At 40.6% G+C, this 16,476-nt stretch overlaps 1 pseudogene; it reads right to left on the minus strand.

The window, feature by feature from the left end:
* Positions 1-1,349: 1,349 nt before the first annotated feature.
* Positions 1,350-9,906, minus strand: LOC139572610 (granulocyte colony-stimulating factor receptor-like; annotated as a pseudogene).
* Between the last annotated feature and the right edge of the window lie 6,570 nt (positions 9,907-16,476).

The raw sequence follows: 16,476 nt of genomic DNA on the forward strand, positions 1-16,476 counted from the left end.
TCATTTTCAATCCATTTTTATTACCCATTTATTTGTCTTTGCCTGCAAATCGGCCTCCTAAAAGATAGGCAATTTCCAATAGACCTATGCAAAACGTAGCAAGTGTTGCTGTCGGTCATTCTTGCTGCTTTCAGTTCAGTAGCCATACCTGCAAGATCAGGTGCGCGTGTGGTCTCAAATAGAGTAGGCTATAGCCTATGCATGGGTGGATAAGCACGGAGCAGTTATCTTTCCAAGGAAATGTACTTCCTAAATAGGCCTATGATTAGGCTATAGTTTACTCCATTTCCTAGAAATAGGCCTAAATATTTATTTCCCATATTTCTTCGTCTGAAAATCTTCCCACTCCTAAAAGGTAGGCTTTATAAATAGCTCAAGAGAAAGTGCAAGTCTCTCCAACTCTGCTCTCTTCAAACCTCATGTAGCATATTGGCTGATATAGCCCTGTAATACAATATAAGGGCCATGTGAGAACTTCTGTTAATTTAACCTCTTTCTTAAGTTATTTTTGCTCATTTGATATTGCCTATAGGGCGCAAAATTGCTGAGACCATGGCTGGGTTTGGGACCAGTTCTTCTGGTAGGGGGTGGGAATTGGACTGAAAGCCAGCAGGTGCAGGTGGGAGTGGGATGACGAGATTGTTCCACAGACCTCTACTGTGCACCATGGCAGTGAAGCATTTAATGCAAGAGCTGTTTGTTACTGTGTCAGTGTGAAAAGTAGATCATTAGCTAGGGAAACTGACAGATCAGTGACGTTTCATTGCCAAACTAAAAAAAACTCACATTGCACTGAAAAAACATGCCTTCCCACTCTTTTGTATCACATTGCAATGATAGAATTGGGGGGGGACAAAAATTATATTTCAGAATGTGGGGGGGGACATGACCCCCCTGTCCCCAGTGAAAGTTGCACCCCTGTGCATGGGAATACTTGGGAAAAGATTTTCAAATTAAAATCACATGGAGCTGATTTTTTGGTGTTTTTACAGTCTTATGTCCAACAATGAAAATGCAAAACAATGTAATAAAAAATATGTTTTTTTGCTCAGACTGGGGGAGCCAAATATAATCAACCATGGCCCAAATTTGGCACACGGGCCGCCAGTTGGGGGATCCCTGCCTTAGAAGCTTAGACAAAGGAATGTATATGAAAACAGCATACAATAACTGTACAGGACAAGTTATTGGTGCTTCTGTATTAGCATTAGAAATTACAATATGTTTAGAGTTGTATGTATTGATCAGACATTTATTTGATTTACAACAGACCAGAAGAGACAAAATATTGATCAACATGAATATCCTTCGAAGAGAAAAAGAAACATGCATCTCCTTGGTCAAACCACAGAAACATTAAATAGAATAGATGCATAAATGCCCCCAAAAATTGTAAACCTTGTACTTAGGGATTACCAACACACACTGAATACATACTTTGTCATGATAATCCTAATACTGCACCTGTATTGAATCCAATGTGGTCCACCTCTTGATGCTGCTGTTGGCAGGGTCACGGATCTTGGGCCAAAAGCACATTTTCAACCTTCAGATGGGAACAGAAACTTGTATTGTTTTTAAATAGCACAAACACACAAGTATTTACTGACATGAAGTCAATGTTGAGTTCTCACCGTTCATGTGTTGAGAAGCAGACCAGAACTGAGATAATGATGAGCAATGACAGCCCACCACCAGAGGAAATAACTCTCAAGATGATAGCAAAGGCATCTGAAAATATACTGTATGTATTTAGATTTAGGACTTATGTTTTAGACAATTTCCTGATACAGTATCTGACCTCACATAGGGTGGAGCGCCATGAGTTTGGCAAGCGAGACTAGTCCTCAAATAACACTGCATATTACTTTTATTTAAAAGCACTTTCCTCTTATTGACAAAATTCTAATACCAACCCATTGGTTCAGTTTTGAGGGTAACCTCTGATCCGTTCAGACTCCCGCCACCTGTGCTAACCATAATAAAGGCTTTGTATGAGGATGAAGGGTTGAGCTCTCTTAGAACCACCCTCCTCTTTCCCAGCTCAGCAGTCACAACTGTAAAAGAGGGACACAGCAACTGCAGTTTGAGGTTACATGTTCATTTATTTAACCAGGCGAGTCAGTTGGGAATAAACACTGGCAACACTTTATTTGGATAGTCCATCTGTAGATGCTCCACTAACTATCTAACTTTAACCCTAGCTCTAACCCTAACCTTAACCATTATCCTAACCCTAAACTTAACCCTTACCCTAACCCTTATTCTAAACCTAACCATAACCTTAGAAAGCAGTTGCTTATCAACAGCAAGTTTGTTGATAGTATGACCATCTGTAGAGCATCTAGACTATCCATATACAGTGTGACCTAAATACTTATTTACAATGACAGCCTGGCAAAATAAGGCTTTTTTATGAACTTTCAGTCATCTATAGCTGTATCATCAACAGCATCACAATAAGCATCTTTCCACCTTTGGTGTTTCCCTGCTCATCCCAGTAGAAGACCTGGTAGCTCTGCACAATCCCATTCCTCTGGCATAGTGGAATTTCCTCCCAGGTAAGCTCAATAAGAGATTTGGGGCGGCAGATGGGGCTGCCAGAAACAACAGGGAACATTGAGGACTATATGGATTAAATGGCAATAAAAGAAGTGGCGATTACCATATCAATTATATAATGTCATAAACCTAATAGTGTTCCGATTTGTTGGTATTGTCATGCTGACAAAGAGATATAATGTCGGTGTTTGATATAAATAGAATAGATTAAGCTTATTTTAATGGTGGTAGCAGTATGCGGAGGTGTCATTTGCTCTATGTCTCCAATAGAGGGAAGCATTGTACCACCTTTCATCGGTATGTTTTGCAGCCGATTCGCACCTCATTGACTCAAACAAAGCCTGCAACACCTCCTTTGATATTGTAAAGATCTTACAAAGTCCAAGGTGTAAGGGTTGGTATTTACCGACTCACCCTTTTGTCTAGAGTACGCCTCGACGGTCTGAGGAAGGCCAATCCCGTCCTTATACCTAGGATACGCAGAGATCCCATAGGGATTGTATGGCTCGATGCTCTCTGGAGACAAGGAGAAAGAGATAACAGTGGATCCAAGTGCTTAAGCTCATAGCATGTGGACAAAATCCCGCAAAGAAAAACGTCTGCACAAATCAACTCAAACAACAAACGAGAGAACACACTCACAAGCTGATACCGTAGATGCAATTCAATGAAAACGTTACTGTCCCTGCAGATAAACTAATTGTGCAGCCAGGAGAATTGTATATAAAAGAAGTACATAGTCCTCCAACAAAGTCTAACACAGAACTAGAGACACATGACAGGTGAATGAAACCACAGTATGTGTGTATACCTTATAACTGACATAAGCCATACCTGATATTAGAGTGCTGGATTGATTCCTGTCAATGTGGTCAAACAAGATGAGGGAAGGGTCCATTTTCCACAATGGCCTCCACTCCACCACATAGCCTGTGACACTGGATGCATGTATGCTTGTCCACTGGACCAGTAGTGATCTCTCATCATGAGGAAGGACATTGACGTCAGAGACTGCTGCCAGAACTGGGGACAGATGCAGATATTTACCATACAATATGTCACAGGTAAGCTTAAAGTCCCAAATGACATCACATTCCCTGAATAGTGCACATAGGACTCAAAAGTAGTGCACTGTATAGGGAATAGGGTGTTTGGGACGCTGACATAACACACAGAACACCTTCTGCTTATACATAAATTCTGATTTCTGAATTGACCCCTAGCCTAGATCAGAGGATTGCATAGGTGGAAGAAATATGGTGACATTTCCACCCAGCCAATCAGATAAAGCTATTACCATAATGCTGATATATATATGCAATCCTCTCAAATCTACAGGAGTGCCTAGGGTGTAGGGGTTGATTTGGAATTCAGCAACAGGGATATTTAGTTTACGCTCTGTACTGAAAGTGCTCCATCTTGAAAAATGTACTATTGTACTACTGACATACCATTGGGATTTTACAGTGGACAGTGGACTAATGAACAAAATGCTAAAAGATTGTGTATAAAGAGATATTTTACACAATCGAACTAATAATACAGCTTTACCCCTGTGTTGAAACACTTCCACCTCAGTAGGGCTGGATGTCCCCGCAGCGTTCCCAGCACTGAGGAACACTTTCCTTACCCCCTGGGAAGCTGGAAAACACAGTGGCTATCCAATGTGACGCACAACTGTCCCTTTTTCGTGGGTTGTCTCTGGCGCGAGACAACATAGGACAGGATCTTGCCATTGGCATGGAACTGCTTCGATGGCTACAAAAGGAAGAAAGGAGATGGATGAGGAAAGGCAAGTTGTGTACCACTATCACAGGAAATATGAACGTTTGTGATGTGTCAAATTTGAGTGTGTTCTGTGTGTTGTTCTTACCTTCCAAAACAAGTATACACTGAGATGTTTCTGCCTCTGCTCCCTAGAGACCTTCATCCAAGAGTCGAGTCATCCAGTGGGAGCTGAAGAGAAGCAGAAGTGTCCATTTTGAAACTCATCAAATGTTTGTGCCTCTCAGTTGTGTGAGGAGAAGAGGAGAGTTCTTCCAGACTAGACAGGTGTCGGCTAGAAATTCACTTCCAAAGAGCTAGTAAAATACATAGTCAATACATACATTCTACCAGAGCTGTAAAAAGTGGGATAGAAAATGTGGGACATTTCATTAGCATAGAGTGAAAAGTAAGCCCAATGAACTGAAGAATAAGAAATAGATTAAAAGATTTGTACCATGGGAGTGATAAATGACGTTACATTAAACAGAATTGATGCAGGACATACCCCTCTCAAGCGTGACTGCAGTATTGCTGTTACTCCATTCGCTCCATGGACTCTGGTGATACCTGACCCGTATCTGGATGTGGTACTCTGTCCCGTGGAGCAGACGACACACCTCCATGGGTCTCTGGCGCATTAAGCGGGGCACTGGGACCTAACACACATGCGCGCGCGCACGCACGCACACACACACAAACATACATACACACGCAAACACACACACTCACAGTAATGTAATCATTTTTAGGGTTACCTAGTACAGTTGGTATGATAATTTATTGTTAATGTTGTTAAATCATAAAAATGTTGTTCAAATGTTTGCAATATGTGGACACTTAGGAAATGGACATTCTCTTACTGGTTTGCTGTTTGCTGTTTTCAGTCGCACCTCCAAGGTCACAATGGTCACCCACGCTTGCTGTTCAGAGAGACCCCAGCTGAGCCTTAGGCAGCCATACGTGTTTGGCTCTGCTTGGACCTTCAGAACTTTTGGAGGGTCAAACTTGGCTGCAATATGAGAGTTATATTAGAACCCCTATGATGTGAATAGCTTCATCTCAATACAATGCCACAAAGTACTTGAACATACGGTTCTGTATTTTAGGTTTAAAGAATACAGTGAGCTTCAGAATAACTGTCTTTACAGTGTCTGTATTAGGACAGCTTCAGAGTCACAAGTGACACCAAGTCCGTGTGACTGAGACTGTCCTAATATGGACACCATATCCTGTAAATCACAGCCCAAATCACTACTTCCTTACCTGACTCCATTGGCTCCAGAAGCAAAGGTGTTGAGGTGGCTTGACCCAAGGCATTCACCGCCTTGACATATATTTCTATCTCTGAGAAGAGAACAAAAGCGGTACGTGGTATACTGTAGTGATGTACCCCTGGCGCCAGCACGTACGTGTCGCTCTCCGGTAAATCCCTGTTTAGATTAAGAAATAATACAACTTCTTGAGCAAATAACAGTTATGCATCTTCCACTTTAAGTTCTTTGGATAACCTCCACACCTATGCATAGTGATATTAGTAGGTTGCCACAGAAAGCATCTTGGAAGTAACATCTAAACTGGTTCTCTTTGGATAACCTCCACACCTATGCAGGCATTTATAGTACAGTGACCCTAAGGGGCAAAGTAGCTAGATTGTCCAAGAAAGCATTTAATAAATAGCATCGTAATTACAATATACATTTACATTTGACATGTAAATTAAAAAAATACAACAGATTCACTTGTTCTCCACCAATAGCCACTTGTTACCTGATCTCAGTGTAAAGAGTGTACTGTGTGGGCAGGTGGGTGTCCTGTCCTGGGTCCCATTGGCATGAGAGGGTTTCCAGTTTGGTAAGGTTAGTCAGGCAGCTAAGGTTTTGTGGTGCTGGGGGTGGAACTATAGAAAAAACAATTATTGGGGTGAGCAAAACAATGTTAAAGTTAGTTGGCGCTCACCCCTCAGAGCCTGGGGGGTTCCTGCCTTTCTAGGGAGTTTTTCTTAGCCACCGTGCTTCTACATCTTATTGCATGCTGTTTGGGGTTTTAGACTGGGTTTCTGTATAAGCACTTTGTGACATCTGCTGATTTAAAAAGAGCCTTAAAATTACATTTAATTTGATTTTGGAACAGCAAATGATAAAATCTTCAGAACTACATTACAGAACTGTTTTTATCAGTTCAGGTTTTTATTCTTTATCTGAGGTGAAGCGTATGTTTAAAACATGTAAAGGTAGACTCAGCGACATGAAGTAGATGCAGAAAGTAAACAGCATTGTGGGTCAATTTCCGTAATAACTAAGAGGCTCAACTTCACAGCTGTTTTGGTCCTGTGGCTACCACGCTGTAACAGCGTGAGGTGAACTTGTGCATATGCGCAGATACTGTGTGTGACCGTGTGAGAGCGAAGTCTTGCATCACGCTCATCTCAATATCCGCTGAGTCTACCTTTAAAAACATTTTAATTTATTCTTATTTTATGCTCAGTATACTTAGATTTCTCAGGGAGGTATGGCACTGCAAGACAGACCTGCATTTTTTCATTCCAACATTTAATTTTTTTTAATGAAATAAAGAAATGTCATTCTTTACCATGGTCCCATCTGTAATCTTTTTATGTGGGGTAAGAGATATCCCTTACTATGAATGATAATGTAGCTATGGTAAACTATACATACAGCACACCACTGAACAGGGATAAACAAACAAAGAAACAAAGAAAGAAACAAAGAAAGAAAAAATCTCTCTCACATCCAGCTCTTATCTCCACTGCTCCTACTATCTGACACGGGAAGGTGTGGAGGACACAGCACGTGATAATACCACTGGTGTCTGTGAAGCTAGGTATAAACACTGTTGAGTTCCAGCCACTCTGATTGGCCACAGAATATAAAACTGTGGAGATCCAGCCACTTTCATTGGCCGCTGCAGTGTTTCTACCACTCTCATTGGCTGCTGCAGAACTGCTGGGAATAAGGCGTTGGTTGAGGTGCCAGACAATGTGAACGGCTTGTCCCTTTATGAGGGGGCAGTCATCTCTGATGACGCAAGAGGCAGTCACCGGTGACCCCAAGGCCACCACAGGGGTGGAAGTGTGTACCCGCACAGATGGAAACGTGTGAACCTCTGTCAGGAAAGGACAGAGAGCCAAGAGCAGATCAATTCATCAGCAACATTGAGGGAGGTGGAAAAATTTCTCTTTAAGCCACCAAATAAATGACCATATTTCTTGCCTATATTCCCATGTCTCAGTGAAACTCAAATTACATCGATTTTTTCAAGATTTACATTTCAAAACAACATTTTTAAGACAATGGGATGTGAAGTGTCTATTCTATCGTCTTTGCTACTGCTGGCAAGGTGTTGCCATTTAGAGAAGGTTATTTATTACAAAGACAGCACACACCTTCTTTCGTTCCATTCACAAATGCCAGCAGCAGCGTGGCAAACATTGTAATCCAGGCTGATGCCATGGTGATACAAACCTGTGAGAGGGGAAGATGTGAAATGAGTGATTTTGAAGAAGGGTGAAAGTACATTCCATTCAATGGAATCAAAACAACATTTGAAATTCCGGTGCTTTTATTGATGGACAACAGTGTATAAATAGCAATGGAAACGATAATGACTATATTTTTTCAAACCTGAACATACTGTTTGACACTACAAGCTGACATGAGTGAAGATGCGTCATACACAACTGACACACGGAAATTACGAGGGAAAAAAATATTAGGCAGCTGTCTATAACGAACAAACAAACAAACAAACAAACACTGGGATACTCACAATTCTACAGTCATAGGAAATGTGTTAATGACTTAAAGACTTTGATTCTAAAGTCTAAAGATGAGAGTGCACCAGTCACCAATGGCAAGATGGCCATCAGCTGATTCCCTCAGGTCATGCTTGTGTCTCTATATGTTTTGTGAGGAAAAAGAGAGGATGGCTATTTCCTGTCTGTCATGTGGGACTGTCCCCTTCTGGGAGTTGACTGGGGGCTGCTGGGTTGTATTCAGGTACACTCTACATTTGGGACGCACCCTTATGTAGTGGATGCATGATGCGAGGCCATTGAAGTCTTCTTCTATTTACTGCTTATCAGCTGTCTGCATACAGGCCTCCACTTCGCTTTTCCTCCTTTGCAGTATTTCGCCTTATTATTATTGCAGGGCGCTAATTGCCTTCGGCTCTTAAATGTGCCTTGCTGCCTTGAGAGAAAGAGAAAGTGACAGAGAGAGAGAGAGAGAGTGACAGACAGAGCGTGTGTGAGAGAGAGAACGAGAGAGTGAGAGCAAGATGGACAGAAAAAAAGTTATTACATTTGAACGCAAATGAGAATGCCAATTTCCTATTTTCCATTAAAGGAAAGCAGGGTTATGATATATTTTCCTTCTATAGGCTAACTTATCAGTGTAATACAAATGTCAGAATGTTCAATAAACAAGCTTGATTTATGTAAATGTTTGAGTACCTTTAGATGCCATGGTTATAGGCATTCCATAGAATGGTTGGATTTTATAATGTCGTTTATGGGGTGGACTTTTATGCCTTAAAAGGTTGTTTCCCAAACTACCTATAATGACACATTATTCTCACAAAAGCATCTTACTGTTTCAGAGTGATTTTGACACCCTTTTGTTGTGTAATGGATGTGTGATAAAGATATAATAGAGTCAAGAACAATATTAAAATTTTGTTCTATACCTTGTTCCTCTGTCTCTCCTTAAACGGGTTATTCTCTTAAGCCATTGTGGTAAATGTTACAACAGTCCCTCTTTCTCAATTAGGCAATATTCTCTAACAGGGTAACAAAGTTAAAGCTATGACTATTTCTCTGCAAATCTTCAATTGCACTTTTAGTTAATTTGGTGAACAGATCAGAGATATGTACAAATCCTCATTTGACAATCTGTCCTTTAATTATTTTCCATTAGATGTATCTTCTTTGCTGGAACGTGATCTGAGACAGTAGACCTCTCAATCAGTAATAATTTGTCATAAAAACAAAAGAGCAGAAAGAGGAAGCAAATCTATTTCACATCGTCTTTAGCATATATTCACAGAACATAAACATATTATACCTATCCCAGAATGAGAGATATAGTTTTTTCCATTAATATTCCGAAAGAGTATAAGTAGTATGAGTGCAGATAGTGATCAGCTAGTAGTGCCAAAATTGTTGTATAATTGTTACATTAAAACTGAAGAGGTCATGACGTCAGGTTGGATTCAAAACATTTCAAGTTAGATACAAATACTGATGATATAATACACTAAATCATATTCAATTACCAATAAGTAAATCATTTGACATATCCACACAGTTGAACAGGGAGATTCAATTTCCTAATTGGAGCTTCCCAAACTCACTCACTCACCAATAAGAGATATTGTGATCTATTCCCCCCTCTCTTCTGTTAGATTCAGGTGAATCAGAAGGAAAGGCTTGGTAGGTAGAGTGATTCAGAGATAAAGAAAATCAATTAGAGAGCAACACCACTCACTACACAGCCTCAGCACCCAGAAAGACTTTCATCAGACTCTGGTGTAGATAGGATCAGATGGAACAGTGGCGGAATGGAGCTCAGGTTCCAGGGTCACTTGAGTTGAACAGCCAGCCACATCCTTATTTTGAATTCACCATATACAGGAAAGATAACATGACGTGGGGTGGTGGGGCCCATAACAGTAGAGATAGGGAAGTCAAGTTAAACGTCTTGAGATTGCTCATGAAGTTATCTTGGAAACGCAGAAGAAAAATCTCACGTAATTGAGTCAGATGCTTGATGTTACGTGCGTTTGTCCACAAGAGATTAATACATTTGTCAAACTATTTGAAATAAAGATTTTTATTATATTTTAAGTTTGAGTATTTCAGATTTTCACATTTGGAGCATCATAGGTGTCAATTGTCACTGTCCTCTTCAAAGAAAGACAAGCTAATCCAACTCTTGTGGAGGACAACATTTACATTTTAGAGCTGGAAAGTAAAGACTGTCAAATTGATATTATTGATTATTATGCTATCTACAGATATCCATGCATTACTTGAGAATGGTTTAGTTTTGAGCTCTTTCATAGAGCATTCTGTAAAATGTAGGCATAAAAAAGCACCTCTTAAAGCTTTCTCTGAAGGCAACCATTTTGGGGACCATGCAGTCTTTTTGAAGAAATGTTTGGGGTGTGGTCGAGTGTTCTGAGAAGGTATGTTTGTTCATCTGTATCACTGTTTGTTTATCTAAGTTTGGCAATATTCCAAAATGTTTGCTTTATTAAGTTATGCCACTTCAATAATGTATTTTGTTTGCAGTATATTCTGAGTGTTTGGAGAGATGTTGTTCAGGCTCCAAGCATCATATTGAACCTGCCTTCCTAAGCCTAAGGTGATTGTTTTCCGTTGTGTATTCAAATTACAAAACTATGTGCGTAATTAAATGTAGTGGCGGACTGAGAACAGAATCGTCCCCGGCATTTCTAACACACCAGACCAATTTTATTCTTGAAGGCCCCACATCAGCCCCCCCCTGGGGCACACCTCTATTAATCTCAAGAAAGCTAGACTTGTGATTGTCAGTATATACACACATTGTGTTCTGTCAAAAAGATAGTTCCTAAACCAATTTACTGCCCCTTCACTGAGACCAATGTTTCTGAGTCTAGCTAGCAACAATTCATGGTTAACTTAATCAAAGGCCTTTGTTAAATCCACAAACTTAGCAGCACAATGTTGCTTTTTATCAAGTGCATTAATGATGTTATTTGCCACTGCCGTAGCTGGAGCTGCGGTGCTGTGCCCCGATCTAAAGCCAGACTGAACCCTGCTCAGTATGTTCTTTTTAATTAAGAAGTTTAACTGTGAGATCAATAGGGATTCATCGACTTTGGCCAGGATAGGGAGTTTAGAGATAGGACAATTGTTATTAGCTTCTGAGGGATCTCCACCCTTTAGCAGTGGGAGGACATACGCTGATTTCCAAATGCTGGGTTTGGAATTGGTCAAGAGACTCAAGTTGAAAATATGAGCCACAGGTTCAGTAATAATACCAGCTGCTGTCTTTAAGAGGTAGGGGTCCAGGTTGTCTGGACCTGCAGACTTTTTAGTGTCTATAGCCTTTAGTTCTTTATAGAACTCAGTATAAGAAACAGGCTCAAAGTTAAAATGGTTCACATGAGGGCCTATGAGCCTAGGCCCCACCATTATCAAAAACTGAACCAGCAGATATGATGTGTTTTTTAAAAACCATACAATATCGGCTTTATCCTTCACTTAACTAGAATCCATCATTAAAATGGTCAGGAAGGTCAAAGGATACATTAGAACCTGACACTCATTTGATTAGCACCCAGAACTTGGTAGGGTTGTTTAGGTTCTCTGTGACTGCATTTAAATAGTACTCTGATTTGGACTTCCTGATCAATCCTGTGCCTTTGTTTATTAGCGCTCTGAAGGAGGCCCAGTCAACAGGAACATTTGTATGTCTAGCTTGAGCCTAAGAGATATCTCGTTCTAATTAATTCTGCCAAGTTATCTGAAAACCAGGGATTGTCCCTTCCATTGATTCTAAATTTCCTCACAGGGGCATGCTTATCACAAATCGACACACAATTCATATAAAAACTGTCCCAGGTAGTGTCAACATCGGGAATCAGACTTACTCTGTCAATATTATGGTACAGATCATGTAAGAACGCTTGCTCATCAAACTGTCTAAAATGTATTTTAAAAATATAACGGGGTTTGGCTTTGGTCATTTTTGTATTTCTAACAGAAGCAATTGCACAGTGATCCCTGACATCATTACAGAATATCCCAGTCGATGTGTATTTGTGAGGGGTATTCGTTAGAATAATGTCCAATAGTGTTGATTTGTTAGGTGCTCTGCGATTCAGTCTTGTAGGCTCATTAATTAATTGAGCGAGATTCAGAGAGTCACACAGTTCTTTAAAAGAGTCCGATACAGATGTAAGCATGTCCCAGTTCAAATCTCCTAAAATAATGAATTCAGAGTAATATAGCTTGTGCAGGTCATCAGAAAGAGAGTTAAGTGCTTCTCCCGAAGCCGATGGCGGTATGTAGCATCCGACTACAGTGATGTGGGCGTCCTTATATATGTTCACTTCAGCCGCAAGCAATTCAAATGTTTGGCTTTGGTAATCCAGAGAATTTCAGAGGTGTTAAACTCGAATTGCGCACACACAAGCGCATGCCCGAGCAGGCGGGAGAAGGTGAGATCAGATGGGAACATTCTAGCCAATGATCTTTTGTAGAAAGATCTCTCCTTGTTCGGGCGGCGTTCGGCGGTCGACGTCACCGGCTTTCTAGCCATCGCCGCTCCATTTTTTATTTATCCATTTGTTTTGTCTTGTTCCCTGCACACCTGGTTTTCATTCCCCAATCACACTACATGTATTTATTCCTCTGTTCCCCCTCATGTCTTTGTGTGAGATTGTTTTGTGTTACGTGTCTATTTTGACGTGATATACTGGTAAGCGTTTATTCCGTGTTTTATTTCACGAGGTATGTTTATTTGTTTGTACATATCATTAAGACTGTTTGCGCATTTGCACTTTTGCCAATTGGCTGGAGGTTTCGACGCAGTGGCGTCCGTCTGTTGGTTTCTCCTGCCTAAATGAAGTGTGCGCCTGTTCACAACTCTCTGCTCTCCTGCACCTGACTCCGCTCCCAGTACGCACATCATTGACACTTTACCAAATTTGACACTCTCTCATTGCCCCCCATACAATAACTTCTCACTTGGTCTTCTTAACGCTACAGTATAAGCTTCCTCTCGCTTTGCCTCTTCCTCTCTGGTATGGCCTGGACAAAGGCTGCTATATTTGCTCCCAAAGAGAAACATTTAAAGACAAATAGGAATGAGGTATAATAACTATTGACTGGCTATTAAAGGCATTCGCTCTTCCTCTTTGTCACATTAAGACAATATTTTTCATAAAGAAACATGGCTTCAGATTCCAGTTGTCATGATGTTGCCTGCTTGGGTACTGCAAACCCCATCCCCCTCTCCCTGCCTCTCCCTTTCCACCACAACCCATGCGGTGATCACAGAGAGATGTCGTAAATTCCTGAGAATCTCCCCACCACAAACAGTATTAGACAGAGGGTAAACTTTCAGTACAAAGGAATTCTCTTCCACCTCACAGAACTTGAGGTACGAACATATTTCATATTCCTGCAAAAGTATAAAGATCGGTGGAAGAGTCCAGCTATGAACCGGTCCATTTGTCCCCATGTGGGAAACTCAGGAGAGACGGGTTGGCCACATTACCATACCGCTGTTTATATAATAACCTCAGATATGAGGTTTACACCTGTTTGTTGTATAAAATGAATGAGTGAGTATGATACTGTTTGTATAAGTGTGTAATATGATTTTGAACTGTTTAATGAAGGAAAATACAACTCCCTGTTGTATTTGAACTAAATCCAAGGACCGCCCCTGAGCCAGTTGGGTCAGAGACCATGGGACCACCCCTCTCTGCTATCTGAATAAAAGCCAACTTTTAAGAAATTACCCCAGACCATGTTTCTCTCAATCACGAGAGGACAAAGGTTGCAGACCAGCTTACCTCGATAAAGAGAGGGCCAAGGTTTGAGACCAGACTGCTGAATCTTTTAACCATCCCACGTGGTTAAACTCTTAGACTATCGATACCGACAGAATAAGAACAAGTCTTTGATATTAATTACTAGTCTGCAGCTAGGAATTCGGTATCATTGAACGCGAAGAAAGACAACCGCCGAAACATCCATTCTATAACGAATGACACTCTGAACAATCCACAACCGAGACAGAACTTCACTCCAACCAAAACGAACTTCTCTCCAACGACCAAGGCGACACACACACTGAACGTAACTATATATATATTGATTGCAATTGTTCCCGAATGAGTGAGCGTTCATGTGTAAGGATTAGCATGTCAATTGTTATAATTATGGACTCTGTAGTGAATTCTTAGTCGAACGCAACTTTCCCTTTGTGTAACAGTCGCCATGCCGGTTTAGCCCACTAGGGCATATTTTCTCCTATCATTTCATGTAACTATTTTAAGTTTGTTTGTTTGTTTATGCATTTCTGTGAATTAATTAGTTAGTAATAAATAAATGATTTAAGACAATTGATGTATGGATGACTCATAGTGAAGACTGGGTTCGTGCAGATCAACGATTTACGACGTTTGGAATGAGACTGACGTAAGGTAGAGTAAATAAATCATTAAATAGAAGACCATTGATCAGATATGAAAATATCTGAAAGGTTATATTGGGAAATTATAACTTTGTAATCTAATAACTTTCCCTGGTGCCCTCGAATTCATAGTTAATTAATTACGTTATTACTCAAGTGATCGCGTAATCCCTAATTATAGGAATCTATGATAAAAACTAGAAGTCTTCAATTTAACGATAGCAAAGACACGACACAGTAATATTGTACAGAACACCAAAATCTCAACTCTGACAGAAACCTAAACATTTTGAAATCCGTTCATATGCAAAGTTTTATTGGAAACATTTTCCATATATAACTATTTAGCAAAAACATTAAAATGGAACGTATAGTGCATGAGACTATGTTGCATATCTACAGTTCCCTTATCTAGGAACAACATAAGAGTTCAATATGACCTCCCATTCTTGAGTTTCCTCCATTAAGTGTCAAATACACCACTGTCTTCTCCAATGTGTAGTGGCCCCTCTCTATCTGTCTAACCTTTTGTTGCTTTGCTAATAGAAACAGCTCTTAAATATGATTGTAAACTGTGCCTTGACCCTCAAGGGCACTCAGAGCAAGTCACTGTGTCACTGTTTATTAGCTTATTAAATTGTTACATTATTTTGTGTCGGTGGCCTCGGTTTCAAATATAGAGTCTTACCCACTCAACTTTTCATCTAACTACCATATCCCCACTCTCCCGCTCTCCTGCGTCCTCAGAAACCATAATGAAACCTAACTGTTAATCAGAGGGCGCCAGAGAGAGAATTGCAGGAACGCATAACCAAGTCATTGGGTGAAAATCAACAGAGAAAAGAGAAGTAGACACTAATTAAAAAATGCATTAACTGATTATCGTGCAGTTGACATATTTTGCGTGATCATTTTCTTTAATCGGTGTTAATGAACGGATTGCTCTCAATCTATTGGGTATTACATGTTACACCTCAGTGAGCAGTAAAATTAGCTCGGGGCCCCGAGTGAACACGGGCTGAGGATGAAACGTCTTCGCTTGATTGGGATTCCTGTGTATGTACTGTATTTTACTGCTCACTGACTGTCTCTCCCCTTTAGCGTCTGATGCAAATGAACAAATTAGACATTGCAGGGGAAATATTCGGCACCGTATATTTTCCAGGACCCTTTTCTGGTGAAATACATGGAGTGTACAACACATCCCTGTGTAATGCTTTCGACACCTTGTAGAGTCCATGCCCCAATGAATTGAGACTGTTCTGAGGGCAGAAGAGGGTCCAACTCAATTTTAGGACAGTGTTCCTAATGTTTTGTACACTCAGTGTATATTGGTTTTATTTATTTGTATTTATTTATTTAACCTTTACTTAACCAAGCAAGTCAGTTAAGAAAAAAATCTTATTTACGATGACAACCTACCCTGGGGCAATTGTGCGCCGCCTTATGGTACTCCCGATCGGATGTGATGCAGCCTGGATACAAACCAGGGACTGCAGTGATACCTCTTGCACTGAGATGCAGTGCCTTAGACCGCTGCGCCACTCGGGAGCCCAAATAGATACATGTACATCAAAGCTCTTATTGCAACGGGTAATGAACCCATAATGTATTCAAGATAAACCCATTCACATGTGAAGCTCCCCTCATGGATTTACCTATACATTTTTACTATACAACAACTACAATATGTGATTCACTTGTTTGACATCAAAACATATTTTGTCCCCCCGAACCCTGCTGCTTGGCTGGCATAGTGTTTTTGAACTGGCAGTAGTTAGAGGAAACAGGACTGTGGCTGCATGCACTTCGTAGGGGAGGGTGAGAGAGAGGGAGGGAGGGTCAGACAGGCTCAGACTCACGGTCCTGCTCCTTACATGCATCCAATCCACTCGTATCTAGTACCTGTCAAACGCTGGCCGCAAAATGGAATTGA

This window comes from Salvelinus alpinus, chromosome 4 (assembly GCF_045679555.1).
Source record: "Salvelinus alpinus chromosome 4, SLU_Salpinus.1, whole genome shotgun sequence".
Lineage (NCBI taxonomy): Eukaryota > Metazoa > Chordata > Actinopteri > Salmoniformes > Salmonidae > Salvelinus > Salvelinus alpinus.